Below are 17,918 nucleotides of genomic sequence, written 5' to 3' on the forward strand. Positions count from 1 at the left end.
TACTGCGCCCCGACGGCGGATGGCGGAGTGATAGTGTGGCGACGACGCGAGGAGCGTTTTGCAGATGACTGTGAATTGGAAAGGAGGTATGGGATGGTATCCCACAATGGTATGGGATGGTATCGCTCTCAGTCATAAACTAGGCCCCGTGGTGTTCCAGAACATTGGTCCTGGTAGAGGAAATGGAGTATCATCTGCCAGCTACGTTGATTCAGCGCTGGGACCCGTCGTCGTGCCACATTTTGGTCGTCATGGAAACCGCCTCTTCCAGCAGAGCAACGCGAACGCCCACACTGCCAGAGGAACTGGAGACTTTCTACGTCAGCACCGCAAACAAACTGTTCAATGGCTTTCCCTCAGTCCAGACTTAAACCTGATACAAGTAGAACACTTGTGGGACAAGATTCAGAAGTGGCTCAATGGTGTGCGACCATGGCTGACAACTGCAGCTAAACTCTCCTAGGCGTATCGTCGTGTACGGGCGCAAGTTCCTATGGCCTTCATCATCCACTCCATGTACAGACGATGCAACACTGTTGTCAACGCTCATGAAGCCCATGCACGTTACTGACTTTCGCACTGTCGCGCTAATGTTATCATTTTGACTTGTAATAGGATGAAATTCGTCAGTCTGTAAGTATTGATGATCGAACGTGTCAATTTGAAATCTTTCCGACAATAATATGTTATTTAGATGTGTTTGAATTAAACTGATTACCACTTCAAAAACAGAGTAAGATTTTTTGCTGTTCAGTGTAGTTTAGTATAACCTGTGCGGCGAACAACTCCGTAGATAGTTCCTACAACGCCTACGTAAATGTTTTCTAGAAGCGTTTGTTTTTTAGTGCAGTTATCCCATACATCGATATTCTGAATGTGTTTACTCGTAAATTCAATAAAGACCGTTTCATTGGGTCCTAGTCAAAATGGCAACACAACAGTCAAAATGACTACACACCCCTATTCAAAATGAAGAAAGAATATGTCTTCTTATTTGTTGAAAACATGATTTGTTGATGTGTAACAAACATCAAGATTTCTCTGATATAACTTTTGTCATTTTATACACCTGTCATCAAATAATACAACATGGGAAAATGTTATACGCATTAAAAAGTATGAAATAATGTATGGTGTTATTGTTAAAAATTTGACGTGACAAAAGGTTTAAGAAATCCCCTCAAAACCAGCAAACTACAAACACTGACAGGTCTAAAGTTTCAATATTATGTATTGAGCAGGCATATAGCAAGATACAAAGATTCACAGTAGAGGTTTCATGTACAATGCAACTGAGTCAAATCTAAAGTAATGGGTCACAAATATAATATCAAGTCACCAACGTCTTGATTTGTGAGTGAAAAACAGAAATACTGACTGTAACACAGCGTGCGGTCAGGCAGCGGTCATGTAGGTCGACCGCTGACAAAGGCAGGCAGTTCGAAGTACCCCAGTTATCCGTGTGTGTGTGTGTCAATACAACCAGCCTTTATATACACAGTCACTGTTTCTTGAATATTCGAGCACATGTGCCACCATCGCCATTAACATAGAATTTTCGTGACTCCCTGAAGCGCTAACCTTAAAGCCCGCTGCCAAAGTAAGAAAAGCACTGAACATTTATGATACGAAATGAGACCCATAATGACAATCACTCAAAACACTAAACGTTGTGACCCAATAATAATTATTACTTCAATTTACAGGAAATACACTCTCGTAGCAATGGCTATTTTGACTTTGCTATGGCCATTACTGGTTTCTTGGTATGGCCATTTTGACTAAGGGTTGTGGCCATTTTTGCTTTTTTGTGAGGCTATTTTTCGTGTGGCCATTTGGACGTGTTAGATTAAAATCGACTTACCGTTTTAGACCAGTCTGATATTACAGATAAATCATTATTCAGACTTCATGCTGCTACATTCGGATCATTTATCACTACATAGAGCAAAATGCCTCATCGACACTATCGTTGACACATTATAGTGGTCCAAAGACGGAACCTTGTGTGCTCCATCTGTAACTTGTTTTGATTCCGAACTGATTACGACACGCTGTCTTCTATCCTCATGGTAACTTTTAAACCGTAAAAGTAGTTTGCCACAAATACCGTAAGCTTTCAGTTTCCTCTGTGCCATATTTTATCGAATGCTTTGATTATGTCGCAAAAAGGGCCTTTATTTCCTTCCCGTTATGTAATTCGTCAGCAATAAAATCATAAAGGTTAGTCAGCTGGTGAGATGGTGAATCTTCAGGGGTAAACCCGAATTGAAAATTTGTTAGTAAGTTATTAACTCTGAGATAATTTAACCACTTTGGCAAAACGACTAGTTAGTACAACAGGTCTTTAGTTACATTCATTTATATTACCTTCTTTATGAATTGGTAGTACTGACGCCTTTTCTAAAAGTCTGGAAATACTGAATTATTCATAAAAGAATTAAACAATTTAGATAATGGGTCGAATATTGCTAGAGCGCTGAGATTTAATACTCGATTACCGATACCGTCATGCACGGTTGCTTTAGTCACATCAACAGAAAGTAAAATATTTTTAACTTCACTGGAACTCAGTGTAATGGATGATAATCTCTGATCCGTTTTTATCTTGAATTCTGGTTTATTTTGGAGAGGGTATTTTAATCAGCCTGATCGCAGAAGTAATTATTCATTATACTGAGAAGGATTTTGGAAAACTTCGTGGAGTCCCTTGAAAATCCATTATAACTGACGTATTTAAAGTAAAAATAACTTTCATCAAGATTTATTATTGTTTGACATGATCATACATACATACATGCATAGATGTGAATTTACATTGTTGGGAAAACACATGTAAATGATCTAATTGGAACATGTTTATTCACCTTAGATATTTATGTCTCATATTGGATTTCATAGGTATGTATATGAACGGTTCATGTTGTTTGTGCTCAAGCAAGATGATCATATGATTCCATCATGTGAATTACTTGGTTCAAGTAATTTCACATATTTTAGTACGTTGAAATCACCGTGACCTCATTATTCCTATCACCAAAAGAGCATGATAAAGACAGTAGTAATATGTAAGCTAGCACGTCCTATTAAGCTGCCCTCGCTCTTGCTACTGGTATCAGTTACACCTTGTCTGTGGTGATGGAAAATATTGTGAGGTGCTTGTTTCGAGGGTTAAATGTTAAGTGTTTAGCCCCCTTGTCCTCGCAAGTGTTCCCAGCGTCCCAATATTTGATCTGTCTAGCACGGCTAAATACACCACAAGAATCAACTCGTAGTTTGTTAAGTCTACCGCTCGCGCACCACTGCTGTAACAGTAGTGTCAGTATATAACCTGGAATACTATTGCACAGTATGTGGCCTTCCTTCAATAGTCTCACAGTGCCTGAACAATGTTATTTCTCCATCCGCTCAGCCTTTGCTGTAATAACGCCATACACAAACATTGAAGTTGTCCACATTTGTTTCACCAACGCAAAAGTATACGATAACAATCAATGTCATATCATATCATATATCCTGTGAGACATGATAATTAAAAACAGGTTTTATCTTGTAGCGATTATGACCAGATAGCTCAAGCGGGTCCGGTCTTTGAGTGTAGCATGTTCACGTCATGCTTTTTGTGAAATCCGTCTTGATTGTCCGGTTCAAATCAATGTTCCATATACCCAGAATGCGAGTAAATTTGACACAAGTAAATGTGATGTCGCATTGTTGTAAATTTCCTTTCAGTATGTATCATCATAAACGGGCCAAGACAAAAGTACATGTCATTCATCCCCACATTATATCAAACTCTTTCTTCTATAGGTATCTGTCGGGTTCAAGCTTCATACATGTATTCCGATTATTCGTGCCTTTATTCGCCGTATAATGACTTAACGTCACTGCAATTTCAGATCAATTACGTTTGTGTTAGAGTGAAGTAAAATGAATCTGCACAGCATTATAATAAAATGGAGTTTACTTAAAGTTTTTATTCTAGATTTGCGATATGGATGAATTTCAATGTCCGTTTCTAACTATGTGCCTTAACTATGTGAATGTACCTCGTGACGCCACTGCACAATGGTTTGTTGATTAACACAGATGCTGAGATATCAGTTGTTGCACCAAATAGAGAATAATACAGACCGGGCCACATGTACTTTGCAGACAATGTCAAAATGGCAGACCAAAGATAATCAATTTCCAAATGAATACGACAACTGACAGTTAAGTTACAGGTTTGACGTTTGCTTAAAAGTATTTTAAGTTAAGATGTCTTATTCTGCAATCACTTAACTGTCGTTCATCTACATGAAACACGTGTTGTGTTTCTACATCGTACTACATCGTTGCCCATTTCGTTTCCTTTTCTGTTTGTACTAAGCTTTACATGTGGAATCTAATGCGTTGCCTCACGCAGAAAAGGTTTTAATACATGCAAGCGGCCAAACTCACCCGCACGTCATTTCCAAGAACTTGACAGGATGTGTGAGTTTTGGTTTGGAACGCCATGCAGTGCAACAGTGTTCCATTTATGTACTGTCAAAAATAGTTTTCAGCAGTGAGCGGAAAAGGCTTAAGAAACAAGTGTAGAAGTGAGCACGGCTCAAATACCACCACATCCCACTTTGGGGCATGGAAATGACTGATATTAATATATAATGTGACAAGGATCAGCTTTCTCCTAGACTCTACTGCACTTTATTGCTAGATAGATTGAAAGATCTATGTTGGAAACTACAACAGATGCCGTTCCTTTTTCTCTTAGACACAGTCGAAGATAGCCGAACATGTATATGTCGTCCACAAAGGTAGGTAGGTCTTCCAGTGGTTGGAGGTCTGTTTTGGTGAGATTGTTACGTAGGCAGTCTGCCCGGGCAATGTCTGGCAGAAGATTGCTTCCCACGGTATTTTAGGAGGAGGTAAGCCACTTCCTTCTCGGATCGCAAGCCCATATTTTCAAAAGTTGTTTTGGTCACCACATTGCTGGAAATATATATAGGTTGCTGTATACCTATTTGGGCACTAAATGTCTAATACAAAAACCTTGAACTGTTTGGACACAAAAAAAACCCTTTTAGCATGTGAAGATCCGTCCCTATGGAAATGTTTCCTCCGATATCTGTTGGAATATACAAGACTCTTTCTCGCATCGACAATTATCCACCATGTTGCCAAGTAGCAGTGCATATCATATGATCCAGATATCACATGTGTTGTAATTTTCTCTAGGTTCATGAAACAGCCGTCGATCGTGATATCCGGAACCTCAAGTGGGGATTGATACAGGGGTGTGTAGTCCATCGTTTTGCTTTTCCACGGAACACAGTTCATGCTGTCGACGCAGTGATCAGTGGCACCACACTTGCTCATTGAGTTGTCTGGTTCGAAGAAAATGGGGAGTTCTGACATGGAGGTGAGGCAGTTGGTGCATTGGTTGTGTCTGTCCTTGGATCTTGGACAGTAGGTGTCGTAGAGAACGATTCTGCGGGTCAAATGTGTTTGAGTGGATAGATGTCTGTCTTCTACGAAGGGATGAAAACACAACAGAGAGAGAGTTCGAGAAAATGGTTAGGGATCTGGTACCGCTCCTAGAAGGTGTGTCCCGATCGCTCCAGGATTTGTTTCTCTCGGTCGGAAAGAAAAATGTAGGGACACTTCTCCTGCAGGGTTTTGAAGACTTCCATGTGTGGCTCGTCTATACAACCTTGGATTCGTGTGTATCGAGCTTGCGATATGTGGAACTTTGTCTCATTAAAGCCTTTAACATTGCAGACTGAGAGATCTTGGCAGAAAGGAAAATAATGTGGTTCAGGGACTGTGAGACCTACTAACACACACGCTCTGATCAACTGTATTTGAACCTTTCAAACAGACATTATGCGTATGTCAAGAAAGACACGCACGTTAATAGTGCTGCTCGGTCATGGGTGTCTCTTCACCATGTGTTTCTAATTATCTCAGTGCATTATAGCGTGGTCGGAAGCGCTAACGAACACCGCGTGACAGTTATATTACAGAACTACTGAAATACATGTTAAAATGGTGTCAATCTTATAACACTATATTTACCCTTTAACAACTGTTTACGCGTGTACTAATTACATGAGAAACCTAACCCTAGTCATACGAAGGGTTTTGAAATGTATGTCCTACAATCACAACGCTTACAAATGTTACACATGCTAGAAAACCCGTGAAAACAATAGCCAGATTTACACACCTGTGAAATGCATGTTAATGCGGAGTTGATTGTTCGTTTGTTTTAGCAACCCTTTAAAAGTGTATAAATCTGACAGCCAGATGATACGTAGATTTCAAACATTGTTCGTATGGGCGTGGGATGAGACGCATATTTTCTAACGGTAGTAAATTTGGATAATACGGTCATTTTGTGTAGTGTAATTAGTTTATTATTATATTCGCATTCATTTTAAAACTTAATTAAAATCACACCATCTGCTCATGCTTATAGTGAATTTATAACATGACTGTAATACAATGACATTTTATAGACTGCCAACGTGATTCATATTTTACACACACGCCCTAAATGCGACCGACTTTGTGTTGTCTGATTCATTTCACTTCACGGCGAAAAAATGATTCTGTTGAATGCTACAACAAATCGATAAACATAAAATGCAAAATTAATGTTAAAACTTTAAACATACCAAAATGATAGCAACAATGTTCAGGCTGTTACCTTGTTCGTGGTTCTTATCAATCAATTTCCACATAAAGAAACGGTGTGCCATTCATCTGTAGCTGACTACAAATCCGGTTCATGTTACGTGTTTTTTAACTGTGCAATATGTGAAAAAGTGATATACCGTTATTTCTAGTGGTAGTTTCTCAACTGGTCACGTGACTTTTTCAGGCTTTTCACGCTGGTGTATAATAGTCTCACTGGTCACCTTAGACAGCACACAACTGATTGCATGATGTCCACCATTCTTTAAAAAAGATAATTTAGTTAGGCAATCGATCAATGTATTGACGATTAAACCTTCGAAAGAAGGGCGTTGTTTACAGGCACTTTACGACAGGGTGTGTTCAGTTTAGATTAGTAAATCTACATACATAATTACTACCTTTTGACAAATCCGCTGTGTAAGATTAATTTATCAATCAGCGCTTAATCATTTAATCCTATGATCGATGTTTGTTTTTGTAACACAATTGATAATTTCTCTCGCTTCACTTCCATGCACATACTATGTAACATGTTATACATTTTCCACATCAGACCTTAATTAATACTGTTGAGTATTTACTACGAAGAAGAGAGATGTAAAATGGGAACCTTTGTAAGGTAATCTGAGTGGTGTTACCACTAACTGGACCCGTCATAAATTCGCATATTGACCATCAAGTGAACGAAGACAAATATTTTGTGTAGGTTTATACCACTAAAAACAAAGGGTATGGTAATCGCTGTATTGCATTGCGGTTTCAATTGCATGAAAAAACTTAAGGGCCGACATTATTAGACGACACGAACAAACTTGTGTACTGAAATTAAAAAAAAAATGCAAACTATATTCACCTATTTTTCCAGGTTGGTTTTTTTAATATCAAAGGTAATGGATATAATATTTTTACGTATATTATGGGGGCATTGCAAAATCCGAATAGCCTACATTGCTGGGATACTTTATTACAATCAGACAAGAACTACCGGGGATATTTTCAAATGACGGCATCTGATATGAATCCATCCTTTCTAGTGTTCCAGCTTTCAGGTTGAAGATATTTTGCCAAGGTGGACAGTGGGCGGGTTCCGGTGCACGTCGCGGTCGATGAAGCACGTGCACGTTATGACCAGCTTGCAGCCAGGTGTCGTAATTAAACTGTTGGCAAGATACATGAATCATGCTGGGTCAGTGTCTTTTAACGTCTGGGACAGTGATCACAACAGGTGTTCGCGAACAGGTGGACGTATCGTATCCGATCCGCCCGATGTAATTTGCGGACACCTGGAGCTATCAGTTACATTTAGCTTCTTGAATCTACATTCGTCCTTGTATCGCTTCAAACGGAAAGTTAATGACGTTAATGATAAGCAGTATATTAATATGTGGAACATGTTGTTCGAGACTTACTGGAAACAAACTAAATTTTATAATCATCAAGGTATATGCGGTAGGGCATAGGACCCGTAATGATACGAATTAGAATTGATCTTCAATGACTCATGCTTGTTGTAAAGGACCCGTCATGATACGAATTAGAATTGATCTTCAATTACTCATGCTTGTAGTAAAAGACCACTAAAGGGACTGGTGCTCAGGCTCGCTGACTTGGTTGACACGTGTCATTGGGTGGGTGGTGGTGGTGGGGAAGGGGAAGGGGGTATTGGGGTAAACTCCAACCCTGGGAACCCAGGACATATATTATAGACTATACCTACTCCACACTTGAACGGAGGCATCGGAAATATATATACGATACCCTCTGGTATCAGGATGGTGCACTAACGTATTTTATATCTCGTGTATATCTATTGAAATTATCACCTTGGCCTGAGGAACGTTTGTACAGGAGCCTCCAAGCAGTCAACGGGTACTGAAATATGTGGACCATGTGTGATATTGTTACATGGACGATATGTATCTACTCAGAAAGGAAGTGATTAACCTTAAATACTTCAGTTTGATTTTCAAAGTTGTATACAAGACACGTTTGCTTATATCTGCTTATATATATTAAAGTTGAAATGACGTTAGAAAAACTTTAAGGTTACTTGTTGAGTTTAGACCATATGATCCTATGATCCAACAAAAAACAACAACAAAAAACAACCCCCCCAAAAAAACAAAAAAAAAACAAAACAAAACAAAAAAACCAAACCAAACAAAACAAAACAAAACAACAAACAAACAAAAAACAAAAACAAAACCCCCAAAAACAACAAAACATGAATGAACAATTTTCAGTGAATGGTGACTCCTACATAAACCATGGTCAGTCTTTCAACCTGCTGATAAAGGATGCAACCTTGGAACAGACGTCGTCTGAATGTACATCTGAACAACACTTTTAAAATCAACATTACATGTTTGCATTTTCAATAGTGTGAGTCCACCAAGTCTTTCTTGACCCACTGGACCCGAGGAAAGTGTTGCCTCTGCCTCACCACTCGTCACCGTTTGTGTTGCTGCAACTGTCAATAACTTTCTGATATTCGGGTAGACATCAATATCAGCTGAAACAAAGCAGACCATGATAGTCTCAGGGCACACCGTGTGCTTTTCCCACTACGCTTTCCACTCCCTTAACTGTGATGATAGAGCAACTGGCATAGGCAGATCATCCATCCAGAACATTGATTTTCAAGCTCACCAGACCTACCATGTAGAGTATGACGTCAGGAAGAAGGGACAAGAGATCAACCCCGCATCTGTTTTCAGGTTTAAAGAGCTGTATATGAAAGAATTAACGCTTTTCAAAACCTCATTTTGGTAAGAGACAGCTAAATTTAATACCGATATAGTGTCACCTGATGCTGAGGTATTAATACATTTTCTGCTAGGTTTTTCACCTGGAATATAAAACTTGTCACGTGTTACCAGTTCACATATAGCCCTAGTTGTACATTCAATGAGCTGATTTTCATTACCAAAAACCCTGCTGTGACTATGATCTAAAAAACAGTCCCCGACTCCCCGTCACCTAAACACGACAGTGGTGTAAAATTAGTTGGTGCATCATCTGGATATAACTGAAATGAAATTCTGTCAGTAATGAAGTTGCAGAAACTGATAAACTTCAATGGTAAACTGTACTGTTTTAGCACACTTTGAGTTCTTAAAGACATTTGGAATTTCAGTGTTGGTCATCCTATCTTTGCGGCGCTTGAAAACGCCCATAATAGTGTAGTATAATGCCCATGCCGTTCATATATTATGATGTCAGCATTGCTATACTTGTGCACAGTCTACATGACAGACACGTAGAACCATTGCTATACTTGTGCACAGTCTACATGACAGACACGTTGCACCATTGCTATACTTGTGCACAGTCTACATGACAGACACGTTGCACCATTGCTATACTTGTGCACAGTCTACATGACAGACACGTTGCACCATTGCTATACTTGTGCACAGTCTACATGACAGACACGTTGCACCATTGCTATACTTGTGCACAGTCTACATGACAGACACGTTGCACCATTGCTATACTTGTGCACAGTCTACATGACAGACACGTTGCACCATTGCTATACTTGTGCACAGTCTACGTGACAGACACATTGCACCATTGCTATACTTGTGCACAGTCTACAGGACAGACACATTGCACCATTGCTATACTTGTGCACAGTCTACGTGACAGACACATTGCACCATTGCTATACTTGTGCACAGTCTACATGACAGACACATTGCACCATTGCTATACTTGTGCACAGTCTACGTGACAGACACATTGCACCATTGCTATACTTGTGCACAGTCTACGTGACAGACACATTGCACCATTGCTATACTTACACACATTCTGCACGACAGACACATTGCATCATTGCTATACTTACACACATTCTACACGACAGACACGTTGCACCATTGCTATACTTGTGCACAGTCTACATGACAGACACATTGCACCATTGCTATACTTGTGCACAGTCTACATGACAGACACATTGCACCATTGCTATACTTGTGCACAGTCTACAGGACAGACACATTGCACCATTGCTATACTTGTGCACAGTCTACATGACAGACACATTGCACCATTGCTATACTTGTGCACAGTCTACATGACAGACACGTTGCACCATTGCTATACTTGTGCACAGTCTACATGACAGACACGTTGCACCATTGCTATACTTGTGCACAGTCTACATGACAGACACGTTGCACCATTGCTATACTTGTGCACAGTCTACATGACAGACACGTTGCACCATTGCTATACTTGTGCACAGTCTACATGACAGACACGTTGCACCATTGCTATACTTGTGCACAGTCTACATGACAGACACATTGCACCATTGCTATACTTGTGCACAGTCTACGTGACAGACACATTGCACCATTGCTATACTTGTGCACAGTCTACGTGACAGACACATTGCACCATTGCTATACTTGCACACATTCTACACGACAGACACATTGCATCATTGCTATACTTACACACATTCTACACGACAGACACGTTGCACCATTGCTATACTTGTGCACAGTCTACATGACAGACACATTGCACCATTGCTATACTTGTGCACAGTCTACGTGACAGACACATTGCACCATTGCTATACTTGTGCACAGTCTACAGGACAGACACATTGCACCATTGCTATACTTGTGCACAGTCTACGTGACAGACACGTTGCACCATTGCTATACTTGTGCACAGTCTACATGACAGACACATTGCACCATTGCTATACTTACACACATTCTACACGACAGACACATTGCATCATTGCTATACTTACACACATTCTACACGACAGACACATTGCATCATTGCTATACTTACACACATTCTACACGAAAGACACATTGCATCATTGCTATACTTGTGCACAGTCTACAGGACAGACACATTGCATCATTGCTATACTTACACACAGTGTACACGAGTGTGAAAGATTTCCGACTCTTTTGTAAACTATAAGCAAATTCATTTGAGGGACACAGTAGTTATGATATTGAAGACTACTGACACTTTTTAGTTCAATAAACATTATAATCTAATTTATTTTTTTTCATAATTATACTTCGTATCCCGTTTTTGACAAGACGGGGTTGGGTCTGGTATTGGGAACAATTGGCTTGCTTCCTTACCTGTTAATAATTCATGTCACTGGTGAGGCAGCATCCGATCACGTGTTTGTGACCTCACTGCCACATAAAAGTGATTATATATAATAGCTTGAATATCAATGGCTCTCCTATAAGCAGGTGTGTTTTATGTGTATGTGTATGTGAGTTGCGTTTTGATAAACACGGCCGAGATCGAACCCCACACTTCGTCTCCCAACAAACGCTCTGTCCATTGGACGACAGATGCGTGACGTGTGCATGACTTCAAATCTGACATCCATGTATATTAGATGCTTCGCCTTTGATCACATCCTTCATTCATTTTGTTTGACATATCCGACCCATGAAGGTCCTAGGTAGGTCTTTAACAAACCCACGTTTCTCGCAAAAAGCGACTATGTTTGTCGTAAGAGGCGACTAACGGTATCGACTGGTAGGGCTCGCTGACTTAGCTGACACATGTCATCGGCTCCTAGTTGCGCAGATCCATACTCATGCTGTTGATCAATGGATTATCTGGTCCAGACTCGATCATACACAGAGCGGCGCCATATGGCTGGAATATTGCTCTTGTTAACAAGCGGGAACATATATCGAATTCGGGACACGCCGGTTTTGGCGGAGGTCTGTAAATAAACACAGCAGTGTGGAAAAATGAGGCATTCCAGTGATTGACTTGAACATCAACCATGCAAGCGAACCTTACCAGCCAATCCTTCGAACACACCTTACGACAAGCATGGGTAGTTGAAGATCAATTTTAAACCGTATCCTTTCTGTTTACTGCGAAATAGCGCTCAAGATGCTCTCGATAACCTGTCTGGTTTCAAATGCTAAATCTTTTACAATTCCTTTTGTTGCACTGTATTGCGGTCCCAGAAGAACGCTGTTTTTGAAGCCGAACCCGTTTTGATGAAAATCGATGTTTAGAAAGACAACAAACTCAATCTAAATTTCTCTTTGAGCTAAAAGTGTTTCTGAAATGCACTTGAAAACGTTAATTTCCATTAAAATTGCGTAAGAAAGTACATGCCATTGTCAGTAGAAAAATAAGTAAAGTTTTTTCGATACATTTTATATTCTTCCTGACCGTACAAGAAGAAGTAATGGAAACTAATCATAACCCACTTTCCTGGTTAAAAGAGATGCCGAAATCAAATACTTGTTCACTTTTTAACCGGATGACAATTTTGCAATTTTGCATTTTTAAATAGGCATGCCTATCCCATAGATTCCACTAAAAATGCATGCATGTTTCGGACATAAATCGCGTTATATGACATTAATATTGCCAATACGATGTAAAATTTTAACTCACTCACTCTAACATAATTGCTAGCGCATACAAGCGGCGCCGGCGTACCGTAAAGCAGACTAGAAAATCTATATGCGGCTGCTTTAGTTAGTTACAGAATGTCCACTGATATGTATACAGTTATTGTCTTCAATCGCCGTAATGAGTTTTAGCATATAAGAGGTGTTTTATTAATGACAGAAAAATATCCAAACGGTGGAGTAGCTTAGTGGCTAAGGCGTTCTCGCTCGTCTCGCGAAGACCCGGGTTCGATTCCTCACATATAGGCACAATGTATGAAGCTTATTTCTGGTTTTCCTTTCCCGAATATTGCTAAAGGCTGTGTAAGAGTACACCCACCCCCTAACAACGTCAGTTATTCACTCAAATCTAAAAATATTTCGAAATATGGAATTCGCACATTGGGCATCGCCATTACCCAGAAATGACAGCTTTTTACAAATTACTAAAGGCAGCGTAAATCCATACACGCTCACTCAGGTAAGGTGTTTGAGTTTCATTCCATCCTGGCGGAGCGATAATCAATGACGGTAGTTTCTAGTCCAGACTATAGTACCTGTTGATCACCGCCTCATAACTCGAATACTGCAGAATTCGGCGTTAAACAACAATTACCAATTGGAACCAAAGCCGTGAGTAGTTAGGCTTGGTGACTAGTATACAGGCATATCACCGTGCCTCAAGGACGTGGACTGATCCAGTTTTGAATATTAAAAGCCGTTGTCAGTTCAAAGTTGTCAACGTAAGGTCAGTTTGTTTTACTCTTGATCATACCCATAGTCTAACGACGTAATTCATATTAGTGTATCTGAACGGAAAGAAGAAAAACCATTTCCTGGAGATAATGCCTATTTCACTGCAACCAACCAGTCAACCAACTAACCAGTCCACTAACCGACACACAGACAGGTAGACAGACCGACCGACGGCGATATATACGTCTACTTTGTGACGTATTCGAGCCAGTTTCGAAATTAAACCAACAACAAAATCAGGGAAACATAACCTCAGTTTTTAACCAGACTGTCCCTTGTTTCTAACTACCTTAACGACAAGGACACCCTGATTTCTGTTTAAATGCCAATTCGTGGTACATGCATCTTACATTTGGTAATCAAGTCTCGTGTGTTTCCTACACTAATGCATAACTTTACAACATGCATTTACGAATAATTTCTTGATTTCCGACTTTGGAAACCTCATGCAATTAACGCCGTGTTTCCAGACAGGAAGTGCAAAGAGCTTTCAACCAAAATAGGAAGATTATATTGAATCCTAGTTTGATTAACTTCAGCCAATCACATGCTTCATTGTTTCTATTTGAAACCTGCTGTGTCAGCTCTCACTGTCCGATCTTGGAAGTATGGGATTACGTTAAAAAAATCATCGCTTCAATGTCCCATTCTGAGGACTGAACGTATTACATAATACACACTTTATGAATGTGTATGTATGCTTTATTCAGTAAAGCGGCCACCGGCCCTTTATACACATACGAGAGAGATGAATTCATTAAATAGCACGAAACGCCATAATAAGTGTGACGGAATGGACACCGAGGGGTAGATGATGAGATCTCATAGAGATGAGTATACAAGATTAGCTAGATACAAAATATTTCCTAGCTAGTTTTTTGATAGCCAGGAAAATATGCTCAGCAAGTTTGTTTATGACAATGCTGTTCCGGGAAGTAAACAGAAGAGCTAGCTTGTTTTCAGAGGGATATACATATTAAAAACGTGGATGCTCTCACATCGTCATAGAATGAACATTCAAGGCAAAATGGTACTCGGATTCGATCATAGGAATAACATACAATGGGCGTAAACGATCACTACGTGCAATTTTTAAAAGTCTTCCATGTTCAGTGATTGAAATATCATCTGAACAGCGACATCGACAGAGGGCAATACGATATACCTTCACATTGACAGCTTTAATGTAATATTCTTCTATCACAGTCATTTTTATTTGTCTGAAAAAATCTAACTTAGTATATTTTATAAGTTCTGAAGCCCATGTTTGGAGATCAATGTCAATGCACCTCTGCTTAAATTGTATAAGGAAATTGTTAACATTTGTAATTAGTTGTTCAATCCACACATTTCCAATACCATAACCGAAGGGAAGTTTCTTAACTCACAAAGCCCAACAATCACGATTCTTTTCAGCTAAGCGATACTGATACTTATGTACCTCATACAGAATAACATTCTCATTTGATTTATTGGTCTGGTCCAATATTCACAATTTTATAATTAGCATTAACTTTCAGTATTATTTGCACTAGTACTTGACAGGTGAAGTAGTTGCTTACAAAACATTTGTATATATGGTGAGGGATGGAACCTCAAAATTTCAGAACCATACATCAAGACTGGAAGAATTTTGACATCAAAAATATATAATAAGACTTTCAATGGTAAGTTTGTGAATCGTTTCATAGAAGATCTATCAATAGAGAGTACGTTCCATGCTTGTTCGGCTAAAGTTTTTTGAGTTTGATACCAACTTCCAGAGCACGAAAAGTGAACACCGAGATATTTATATGATGGAACTATCTCCATAGGGGTTCCGCTTAACCCCTATCTGTCTGTCTTTCTAAAAACAATAATCTTAGTCTTGTCAATATTTATTTTAAGTTTCCATTTGTTGCAATAGGAAATTAACTTATCGATTCTCTTCTGCAGCCCCAAAACTGTATTATCAAACAGAACAATGTCATCTGCGAACAACAGAATAAACAGCTCTATGAAGTCTAGATTAACACACCTCGGTTTATCAGTAGACAAATATTCCACTACGTCATGAATAAAAAAGGAGAACAAAAATGGGGATAATTGGGATCCTTGACGCACTCCATACATACATTCAAGAGGGAGGTATAGCCTGTTTTAAGTGAAACACATGACTTTACGTATGGATACATATATTTAAGTAAAGTGAATATTTTCCCTCTCACATTTCCAAGCCAAAGTTTATAAAATAAACTATTTCTGTCCACAGAGTCGAAAGCAGACTTTAGACCAACAAAAGCACAATATAACCGTCCCCTAAATAATGATAAATATTTATTAATAACAGTATGGAGAATAAAGATATTATCAACTGTTTGGAAACCATGTCTAAACACTGCTTGCTCTGGAGTGAGAACATTTCTTTGTTGAGCCCAGACATACAGCCTGCTACTGATAATCTTAGCAAATATCTTCCATGAAACTTACAAAAGTGTGATCGGTCTATAGTTAGACGGTATATCGACACCACCTGTTTTATCCACGGGAATAATGACACCGAGGGTCCAGGCTGGCGGGTATGCCCCTGAATATAGTATGACATTAAACAAAAATTGTAACATTTGGAGGCAACAAATTGGGGCATTTTTGAAGAACTGTATACTAATCCCACTAAAACCCGGCGCTTTACCCGACTACATACTCTCTAAAGCATCGACTACTTCCTGCATAGATATTTCCCTATCAAGACATTCCTGTTCCACCGTAGGGGTAGTAAAATCAACATTTACAGAAGCTACAAACGTTTGAACGACTTCATGAAACTCTGTCTCAACATTTGATTAAGCAACCCACTCTGAGTGTTTAATCTTATTACACGTAGAAAAACGTTTCTGGTTAACGATTGACCAGAATGATTTAGTATCCCTTATCAGCAATACACTTTATGAATAATCAAGATGCCAACGTGGTTGAAAGGGTATACACATGGGAGTAAACCTTGAACTACATTTAATCGGCTCACAATGAATCAAAGCCATTGTTGTCCCCAAACTGAAATCTCTCTTTGGCACACCAGTCACCTATGACCGCAGAATCGTATTTCTATGTTTGTCAGTCCCATAAGGTGGATAACGTGTCTTTTTGGTGTTTAGTGTATATTTGAGATAGCCTTGACCTAATTGGCTCATAATGAATCAAAGCTACTGGTGGATCAGGCGGTTAAAATATGTCCCCAAACTGAATTGTCTCCCTTTGGCTCACCAGTAACCTATGACAATAGAATCGAATTCCCCAAAGAGTTAAACATCACAAACGCTGCATTACGTCGGCCTTTTCTCCCATATGACACACAGTGAGTGAGTTTAGGTTTATGTCGCTTTTACTAGTTCTGTTCCCGCAATATCACGCCAGGGGACGCCAGAAATGGACGTCGCACATTGTACCCATGCGGGCAATCGGCCCAGGTCATCGGCGTGACGGGCGAACGTTTTACCACACGGCTACCTCACCGCCGAACTGTTCCCAGAGACAGTAAAAGGAGTTCATTCGTAAGGATGTGTGGCTAAGCTTATTGATATGTTGTGGAGTTACTGGATTCCGTAACATCTGCAATTGCTCTGTGAATAGCATGGCACAGCTGTGATTTTTATAGCCCCGCTAACATGAGAAGATTTATAACTAACATTATATATTTTACTTCTACATTTCATTTGTGCACGCCGTGTATCATTTTTTAAATTAAACTTATCACCATTTTTCTTGTAATGATATTTTGAGTAGGGGTTAATCTCAGAATATTTTTTTAAAAATCTTTAATCCTTGCAAAGACACGAGATCATGTGGGTCAACCACACAAAACTACCCCTTTGCACGCTTAGTTACAGTGCAATGAGACCTGTGAAGATCTGGGTAGAATATATAGGTCTTCCGCAATCCAACTCACTCATTCACTCTCTCAGAACAATGTTATAGCTAATAACACTTGAAACGGGTGATATTGAGAGAGGGCTGACATAAAGGGGTCATCATTAAAAAACAATAGATGCCGCTGTATGACCCTTAATGTTTCTACCA

Source organism: Haliotis asinina, chromosome 2, assembly GCF_037392515.1.
Source record: "Haliotis asinina isolate JCU_RB_2024 chromosome 2, JCU_Hal_asi_v2, whole genome shotgun sequence".
NCBI lineage: Eukaryota > Metazoa > Mollusca > Gastropoda > Lepetellida > Haliotidae > Haliotis > Haliotis asinina.